The sequence below is a fragment of the Episyrphus balteatus genome, chromosome 4 (genome assembly GCF_945859705.1).
Source record: "Episyrphus balteatus chromosome 4, idEpiBalt1.1, whole genome shotgun sequence".
Taxonomy (NCBI): domain Eukaryota; kingdom Metazoa; phylum Arthropoda; class Insecta; order Diptera; family Syrphidae; genus Episyrphus; species Episyrphus balteatus.
Window position 1 is genome coordinate 35,912,555 of NC_079137.1, and position 9,777 is coordinate 35,922,331.

Below are 9,777 nucleotides of genomic sequence, written 5' to 3' on the forward strand. Positions count from 1 at the left end.
AAGTTACATGTTTCATGTGGCAAGTTGCATGTGGCAAGTTGTATGTGGCAAGTTGCGTTTGGCAAGTTGCATGTGGCAAGCTGCATGTGGCAAGTTGCATGTGGTAATTTCCATGTGGCAAGTTGCAAGGGTTGCAAAAAGCTCACATTTCAGCTCAGCTCAAATTTGAGCTAGGTACCATAGCTTAGCTCATTTGAGCTGAGCTGAAAGTGAGCGCCCCAACTTCCAACGCCTATATCTCGGAATTTTGAAGAAAATGAAAAAAAAATTTTTTAGGTAGCGGGGACTCTAACCTACATTTGGGTACAACTCCCATCCCTGTAGGTCCACGCGTTCTCAAACCGGGAGAATTTAAAAGTAAAAAAAAAATAGGCACGATTCTGAAAAAATAGGCATGATGTGGCGGTTTAACATGGAAGGCGATTTTTTAAAAATCTGACAATGTGCAAAGCGTAGGCCCATGGCACAAGCTATCATTTGGCATCACTCCCAAAAATTGCTCTCAAGCGGTTTAGCTTCCAGGAGCGTTCAAAGATTCGGGGATTTTTCGAAAAAAAATTTTACCCCAACTTTCAAACGCGATTTTCTCGGAATTTTGAAAAAAGTCGAAAAACCGGATTGTACCGAAATTTTTTTTATGATAAAAAAAGAAATATTTTACTAAAAAAATAGAAATATATTTACTATAAAAAAATCCAAGAGAAAAGATCACGAAAAATTATCTGTTTTATTTATAAAAATATCCATGTGTTAAAATAATTCCATTAATAACTAGAACCAAACATCTTAAGCTATGGTGTTTTATAAAAGTTTAAAATATCTTCATATTTCATTATACTTTCCAAATAAAAATCAATGTATCCTCTCACCCATCACAGCTATAAGATTACTTTACCTTAGCTCACCCAACAGCTCAGCTCAGCTCAACCATCAGCTCAGCTCACTTTCAGCTCAAATGAGCTGAGCTATGGTACATGGTACTCAAAATTTAAGCTGAGCTGTGGGCTGAGCTCAGCTCACTTTTGAGCTTTGTAGCAACCCTGCATATTACAACATAAGTAAATTTCACAGAATAAATTGAAAACAACATGGACGCAAGGAGGATGAAAGAATTAATTTATTGTTCACTTGATAAAAATGTAAAAAAACGAAGTGTGGATTAATTAATTTAATAATAGAAATTAAAAATATCAAATGAAATTCATTTACATATACTGAATTAGAAGTATAACTTCAGTCGCGTGTACATGTGTACACTGTACACACACTCTTTTTTAATAATGGGAGGGGATATTAAAAACATGGAGCAAACAATTTGTTTTCCTCTCCTATGCTAATCAGGAATGGTTATTGTCCTTTAATTTGAATTAAATACCCATCCATAAGGTAGCTTAGGATCATGGTATAAAAAGAGAAGGTATGATCATTAGAAAAAACTCAGTATCGAGAACTGTCAAAACTTAAAAATGGCTACTTAAGGTTTTGACAGCTGCCCATTAAAATTGTTGTTGTAAACAAATTTGTCTTGGAAATTGTTGTTGCTTTTGAATTTGCCAAATATTAAACGTCAAAACCTTATACCCCATTTTGTAAGATGGCGGCTCTAATGATCATACCTTGTCTTTTTATACCATGGCTTAGAATGACATCTTTGGAATCTGAAAGAAAAAAAGAAATAGAAAAACAAAACAAAAAGTCAGAATACTTCAAAAAGCAAAAATATTTTTCATAAAATTTCCTATAACAATCAAATGGTACTTACTTTCCAATATCTCATCGTTTAACGCCTCTTGGTTAGGATCAGCTTCCTGGGAGCTTGCAATATTATAATCATCACTTATTTTTCTTACTTCTTGGCCTTTTGATTGATTTTTAACACTTTAATAGTTTCTTTTGTTTTTTAATGAATTTATTATTTTTACTTATTACTTTCAACTTTTTCAGCACACACTATTTGTTTTATTTATTACGCGTGATAAGTCTCCCCGCTTGTGACTTCGACTATCATAAAATGATGAAGATTTTCGTTAGTTCATTAAAGTTTTGATAAAGTAAGGAAAAAATTCTTCTTTTTATTCTTTAAAATGAGTATGAATATTTTCGTTAAATGATGAATCTTTTCATTAAATTGGATTTTTTGGCACTAAAAAGGGAGAAAAAGTGTATGAAACGTTTTCATTAAGTGATGAAGGTTTTCATATTACGAAAAATTACATAGTTGGGCCAACGAAAATGTAGTGTATGAAACGATTTTCGTAATTTTACGAAATTTATTATTTTCAGTGTAGAGGTTCCCATTTGTTATAAGAAGCGCCATCATCAGCCATCATTTTAAGATTACCCTCTTTATTTAAATAATGGCATCAAAAGAAAATGAAGATTTTGAAAATCTATGTTTGTTTATCCAATGAAAACTTAGATAGAAATTCACCCTAAATCCCACCAGATTTCAACAAAGGGAGTGGATTGTTTATATTGGCTGATTCATGTACCAACATGAGGGATGCTGCCAAATTTAAGCGTTAATCCCTTATTTATCACCTTTTTTCATTTTCAACCAATGAAATTATGTATTTTTATATAAGGATGTGGTTGGCATTTTTTTTTTTTTTAGTATAAGAGTATTGGCTCTTCATAAGTTATTATTAATTTAATGCAAAAATAAAACTCAGATTTATGATGACTGGTGATGAAGTTTCTATCATGACTTTAGTGCCTTTTGGTGTTTTAGTTTTAGCGTTCCCCAGGTTAAGTATGTATGCCTTTTTTGTTTTATTTCTTATTATTATTAACTCGAATAGAGTTAAAAATATATAAAAGCTTTTCTTGAAATTCCCTGGCCAACAAATTTCGTAATAGTACCTACCTAAACTAGTGACGATTTATTTCCCAAGTACACGTCAAAAGGTACCCCGAGGGTATTGAATCCATTATCGACAGTACCGGTTTTAGTTAGTTAAAAAAAATTTATTTCACTCTTTAGTTCCTTTAGTATTTTTTTACTACCTCTGAGTCTTATTAACAATTCTACTCAACTCGTTTTTTCGACATCATTTGAAGCGTGTTAAATAGTTGTGTCCTTAAAATATGTTGGTTTTTTTTTTAAGTACCTAACTTTATGGACTAAAGTGACACTTGGGTATTTTTTGAAAGGTGTGGTACCTACTTTTCATACGCACTAAGGTACAATAATAAACACTAGCTATTAAAGTCACCCACCGTCATATTAACCGTTTTGTGTCATTATATAAGGGTTATAATTAAGGATTAATAAATTTAAGTGAGCTTTAGTTTGATATATCTATATAATTGACGTTTTTTTTTTTGCTATTGCTTATCAGCTTATAGGTTTCCGTTGAAACTTTTGCTTTGTCAAATAATAATTTTTATTTATTATGATTATAATCATTACAGGCAAATGAAGTTTTTGAGTGAGGGTTATTTTATGATTGGAATAAGTTCTTTGTTCTTTCATGCACCTTCTCGATAAACATACAAATTGAGGATAATTTAGTTAATAATAATGTTAGGAGACTGCTTCTGATATTCATTGTTTTTCATTAAATTAATTTTTGTCATGAATTTTTACATTATCTGGGAACTATCAGGGCAATAATTAAGAGGGGTTTCCAATAAAGTCGTTTCAAAGGGAAAAAATAAATAAATGCGTTGAAAAATGTGTATTCCTTTTTACTGCATAAATCAAAATATTTGATGTATAAACACTAGGGCGTTCGTTATTTAGGTTTTTTCGAGAATCAAGCTCCTAAGCAAGTTCAAATGAGAAAAAAATTTTAACCCTCTTGGGGCGCCATCCATCGCCATCTAGCGTCAAAATACAAATCTGAAAAAATAGGGGATTTTTACTTTATTATTTAGAAACAGTTTTTCTACTAAAGAACTTAATTCAAAAATAACGAACATGCATATCCTGATTAAACCCCTATTCCTAGAACAATGGTTTATACCTTTTTGAAAATGGTGTTTAATGAAGACAGGAACCTCATCAAAATTTTTGGTTCAAGGTTTTATTTAAAAAATGGCATCATAAGTCAACGTATACCTATTTCAAATGAAAATAAAACTTTAGCGTCAAAATCAAAATCCGAAAAATTTAGGGGATTTTTTTTATTATTTAGAAACAGTTTTTCCACTTAGGAACTTGATTCTAAAATAACGAACGCCCTAATAAACACATATGATGCTCTCCAAAAATTTTCTTGTTTTGAACCGTCGCACTTTATCAAGAATATAGTATGAGATTTGTATGTAATATAAAAAAAAGTTGCGCATACGTCACAGTGACCCTTTTTGTTAAATCATAAGTCGTGCAAAAAAAAAACATAATACCAAATGGGAGATGTTTGGGGAGCTTTTTCATTACTTAAGAGATGAGTTAAAAATAATAAAGTTTTGTAGTATCATGATTTTGAGGTACAAGTGAGAACAGAAAACCAAGCTTGTTAAAAAAAATAGTAACGCTTTTCACTTTTTAAAACATTTTTTTAACTCTTTAAAAACCACGGGAGCACATATCAAATTTATATAAACAGAATAAAAGCTGATATTTTCTTTCTTATGAACTTTCGACATCAAATCGAACTTGGCTTAGTTAAGAGTTGAAGTGCATCATAAATTTCGGCTTTAAGATTATCAGTTAGAATTTTATAATTAAGACCAGTTTAAAATTAATTTTCCCCATCTCCCAAAATATTTTGGAATTGAGTGCAATGTTTCACAACTATATTTCTGTTACTGATATAGGTTGTTCTTAGTTTTAACCCCATTCATACATAACTGACATTTTATAGTTAAAAAAAGAAATAACATATTTACAATTTACATGTAAATTAGTTAAAAAGGCATACATAGGTATCTTTTAAACATATCAAATAGTATATAACATTGAAACTGCACCCAGTTCCAATTTTAAGTGGACTTTACTCACGCCCATGAAGTTAAAATTGTATTGTATTATTCAAGGATCTCATTACCTACGTATGGCTTGGTCCTTTTTTCGTAATTTTGGGCGCTAATTAGATTATGTCATATGTCACAATGAATCTAGGAAACAAAAGTTAAAAAGAAACTTAACTAGGACATGAACACATGAGACACGTATGAAGAACAATATTGAGGGCTTTCATTATACTAATTGTGTAGAGATACAATATAAATTGTGTTTATATTCAGGAGCGGCTCTTTTTTGATATAAAAAAGTAGGCGAAAAAAGTCTTACCTATTCTTTTTGGCAGTTTCTCAGTTCAGAGTTTACTAGAATAAGTTCGTCTATAATTAAATTAGGCTCGAGTTTAGCAAATTTTCAATAGAAAATCGATGAAAAAAAATCTTAGAACTTTTGGAGAGTAGGTACAATTGATACAGAGTTAAATCGTCCCAATATGTAAAATGAAGGGTCTACATTTTTTTTTTGTGAAGGGTTTATAAAATAATATCGTTAACTTACTAAAATGACGATAAAGAATTGATTAAGATGCTTGTAAAAGAACCTGATAATTAAAAGGGTGTTAAATTCATTAATTTGTAACAACATATCATCCGTGGACATTCAATTCCTGCCCCAGGGCGCAAAATTTAATCGAGACACCATTGTTTTTATACTCTATCACACCCTTTAATGCGGAAGGGAAAACTAGGTGCCCTTGTTGGTAGTTTTATGCTATGAACAAATAACAAAAGAACAACATATCACACGAACAAGGAGTATTCATTTATCCTTGAGGAAATCATTTATAATGTGCACAGTGCACACACTTTATAAGATGAGCTGTATGATAAAAGATATAGTAATATGAGCATACCTACAGTAACTTGATGCTTTTAATTTTGTAAGTCTAGAAAGTTTATTCATAGAAGTCAAACAGAAATATTGCGTGAAATAGGTCTCAAAATGTAGCATTAAGAAATGTTCGTCTTTTTTGGTCTATTTTCTGTAATTTCAGAAAAAAATGTTTAAGAAGCATTTCAGAGTGTTTGAAATGTATTTTCAAGTTTGGAAAAGTTTTCACATCAAATTTAAAGTATATTAATTTAGTTTCTTTGGTTATGGTTGTTTTTTAACTACTTCACATATAATTATGAGAAAATTGAAAATGGACAAAACGCACGCCCGTTTGCTCGCGCCTGTGATTTCATCTGTACTCACCTTCGAACAAATGACAATTGTACTATTCATCGGCGTTTAAAATTTGGTTTTAAGGCCTGGTACACATATGCGGTTTACTTTTTGGAAATTCGAGATGATTGATTTTATTGGACTTTCAAACCAAAGCGCGTCATTGTGTGAAACTGCTTTCTCAGCATGCTTCTTTAAGTCTTTTACAGATATTTTTGTTAGAAATGTTTAGTCTTGTATTCTCTACTACTTTGAGACAACTAATCATCGGATTTTTCTTATTTTTTTTTGAGAATTCGACGATCATCAAATTGATTTGTTTTTCGTTTTCTCCCAAAACCGACCTTATAACCAGTTGTACTTAATTTTTTTAAACTTCTTAGGAATTTATTTTAATGCAGTTTGATTTATTTAATGCTCTTTAATGATTTTTCATTTTTGTCACTGTGTGCTTTTTTTGACTATAGTCTTTTAGTAAAATAATGATTAATTGAAAAAAACATTTGAGACATTAATAAAGGTAATGGCTAACTTCTCAGCTCCAAAGAATAAGAATTGAAGCTTTGAGATTCAAATACATTATTTGTAAATATTGCATTGCGTGCTCTTTTTTGTCCAGCCTAAAATGGACCCTTTTAAGAACTTAAATTATTTTCTTTTTCGTTTCAAGCATTTTTGACATTATTTCGAAAGGAGCATAAGGATAGTAATAGACTTTCTTAGTCACTACTTAGGGATAGTTTATTGATGTCTCGGGGAGCGAGAACAGCATAAATGTGAAAGTTCGGATAGTGCGTACTTTATTTTGTCCAGTATTGTATATCTATAGAGACTATTTAAAGAGACCACAGCTGACGAAATAATAGAACCATATTGTTCCCTCGATTTTTTTTCCGTAGTACCAACTCCAATATAAAGTACGTACGGTACAGCTTGTAACAACTGTTGGAAAATAAAAGCAAAGTTTGCAAATTTATTGGTTAGTCAAAATTGCATCGTGGCAAAATATAAACAAAAGTAAAAAAGTGAAAGTTTAATAATTGAAATTTGTGATAACGGATATGAGTTTTTACCAGGATGAAGAGGAAAAAATTTTTCACATGCGAATCTCCTTAATTTGCACAACCCAAACTATTTTCACATACCTCAAAATGGATTTTCAAGTGGGCAAAATTAAAGTGATTCGAATGTGAGAAATTTTTTTCCGCTACCGAGTTATATATATCTTTGGAACAAACATTAAAGTGGCAAAATATCTTTGAAGTTTGAGTTCTTTTTTTACTCGTTGGCAAAGTGAGATGAAACATAAAACAAATTTAAAATAAAACTTATTCTTTACAAAGTTGGAATTATATAAAATCATCTTGGTAATATTTCGCTAATAAAGCGAAACGAGGCACAGTTGTTTTTTTTTTTTTTTCTGAAAATAAGATGGTTTTATTTCTTTTCGTGGAAAAGAAATAAAGCCAAATGTTGAAAATTGGCGTTATTTTTTTTTTGAAAATTAAAATTAGGCCAATTTTCGAAAGGCTGCCTAATTTCACTTGGGCGTATAGCGTATTTATTGACACCAAAAAATAATCTTTTGGATTATTTAATATGAACATTTATAGTAATAATATGTTATAAAATAGTTTTTATTTTATTCCCGAATTTGATTCGGAACTTATGACCCAGTAAAGTGGGACATTAGCCTCGAAAAAAAATTCAAGACTTGTGTCCCTGGGACTTATGCGCCACCCAAATTAGGTTCTGATTGATCTTGTCGGCAACTAACTTGTTGTTGTACTGAGCAATCTTTTCGTTTTCTTTTATCTACTTCAGTAAAGTTATGGGTGACAGTATTGTATTTCTACCTTTAGATAGAGATTCAGACTTTTAGGAGCAATAAGCTCACCAAAATTGATCAAAGGTAAAATATTATTGTAAATTTTGTGCCTGTGGGATATGACCCTATATCTTTCCCATAAACGCTGAATAATATTAAGCCTTTCTTCTTACATTTGAATACTAACGAGATTAAGGTTTACTTATCATTGTTTCTTTTAGAATATTGTTTTTTTCTTCTTGCTGGTACTTACATTTAATTATTATTTTTCTATTTACATAGAAGGCTCCACCCAAAAACTTATGAGGGTGAATCTCTCACCCCCAAATCAAATGAAAATGTGAAAGACATAAGTGTAAATTAAGCTTTTCACCACAATCCCCGATGTCGGTGCGGTGGATTGGAACAAAGTTTGGCGCCACTTTTCTGCATGATACATTCTTCGACAAAGATTTTCATACCCTTTGGAAAATTGAAAAGCAACTAGGTCATAAAAGCGCCGGCGCCATATTTGTTAGACTTTACAGACCGAAGAAAATACGGAAAAAGATGGTGTTGCTAGTGCCTGGTGATATGGGTGGTGGGTGTAATGTTAAGCCATACTATACACCATTTGCGCGACAATGGTCAATAAAAATGACATAAAGGGAAATGATATACAGCGCATCCGTTACACCTCTCTTCCTCTTCAAAATAAGGGTGTGTCACTCAACTCTGTACAATGCTTTATACATTTATGTATACAGTATATCTTTTTGCAAAGCTATGAAATGGTTTAGAATTTCAGCAAAGTCTTTATTTTTGTAAACTTGTCTAAGAATTTAGACACAAAACCTATAGCAGGACAAAAGTTTTAATTTTAAAACACCACTATTATTGACGCTTTTTAGCGTGTCGGAATTGTATAGTTATTCAAAGCCTTTTGAAAGGTAAATCGTTTGATTTGAGGTGGTTGAATGGAGGTTTCGTGAGAAATGTTCACGATTGAAGGTCGTTAGGAATTTCATACTTTTTTTTTTTTCTTTCAGTTTAATAATTTAGTTTTCGATTTCTTTTCTCTTAGGAAGCATTTTAGAAAGAATTTGAACTTCCTTGAACTTTGTGGCGGCTATGAAGCTAGTTATAGGTTATTTGCGGCAGTATAACTCATAAGAATGGTTATAGATGGTGGTGAAGTTTATGCGAAGTCATAGTTGAAGAAAAGGTATTATCATAGTGGAATGGGGGTTTGGTTATTATATTAATGGCATTTAGGCAGAGCGGTTAATGAATTCAAAGGGGTTTGAGCTTATATTTTGTGACACACAGGGTTAAGGTAGGTTAAATAAATAGCTTTATATTTATATGGATCTCGAAAAAAAAAAACAAAAACAGTTTTGTTTATTTTATTTAACCAGCAGGTGCATTATTACGAAAATGTAGAAGAATATAAATCATGAGCAGGTATATTTTGTTATAGGTCTTTGGTGGTTATCTGTAAGCCTGCTGAACAATGTTTGGATCTTTTTTTTATTTATAATATAAATAACTTTAATACACGATCCTACAAAATCATCCTGATACAAAATCAAAAAAGAAAACATCTACTTTATTTGAAAAGAACTTTTTGCTTAACACTTAAATTTTTGTAGTCAAAACCGCTGAAGGTTGTGCTGTGTTTTTTGACATCTATTTTTGTATATGGTCCTGGTGTCTTTCAAACGATTTTGGATACCGTTGAGGTCGGAAATACATTAGCACTTGAATAAAATGTCAAAGTTTTGGTATAGATGAGAAGGTACTACTGAAGCTCCTGGTGGTTCTTCAGATCAGT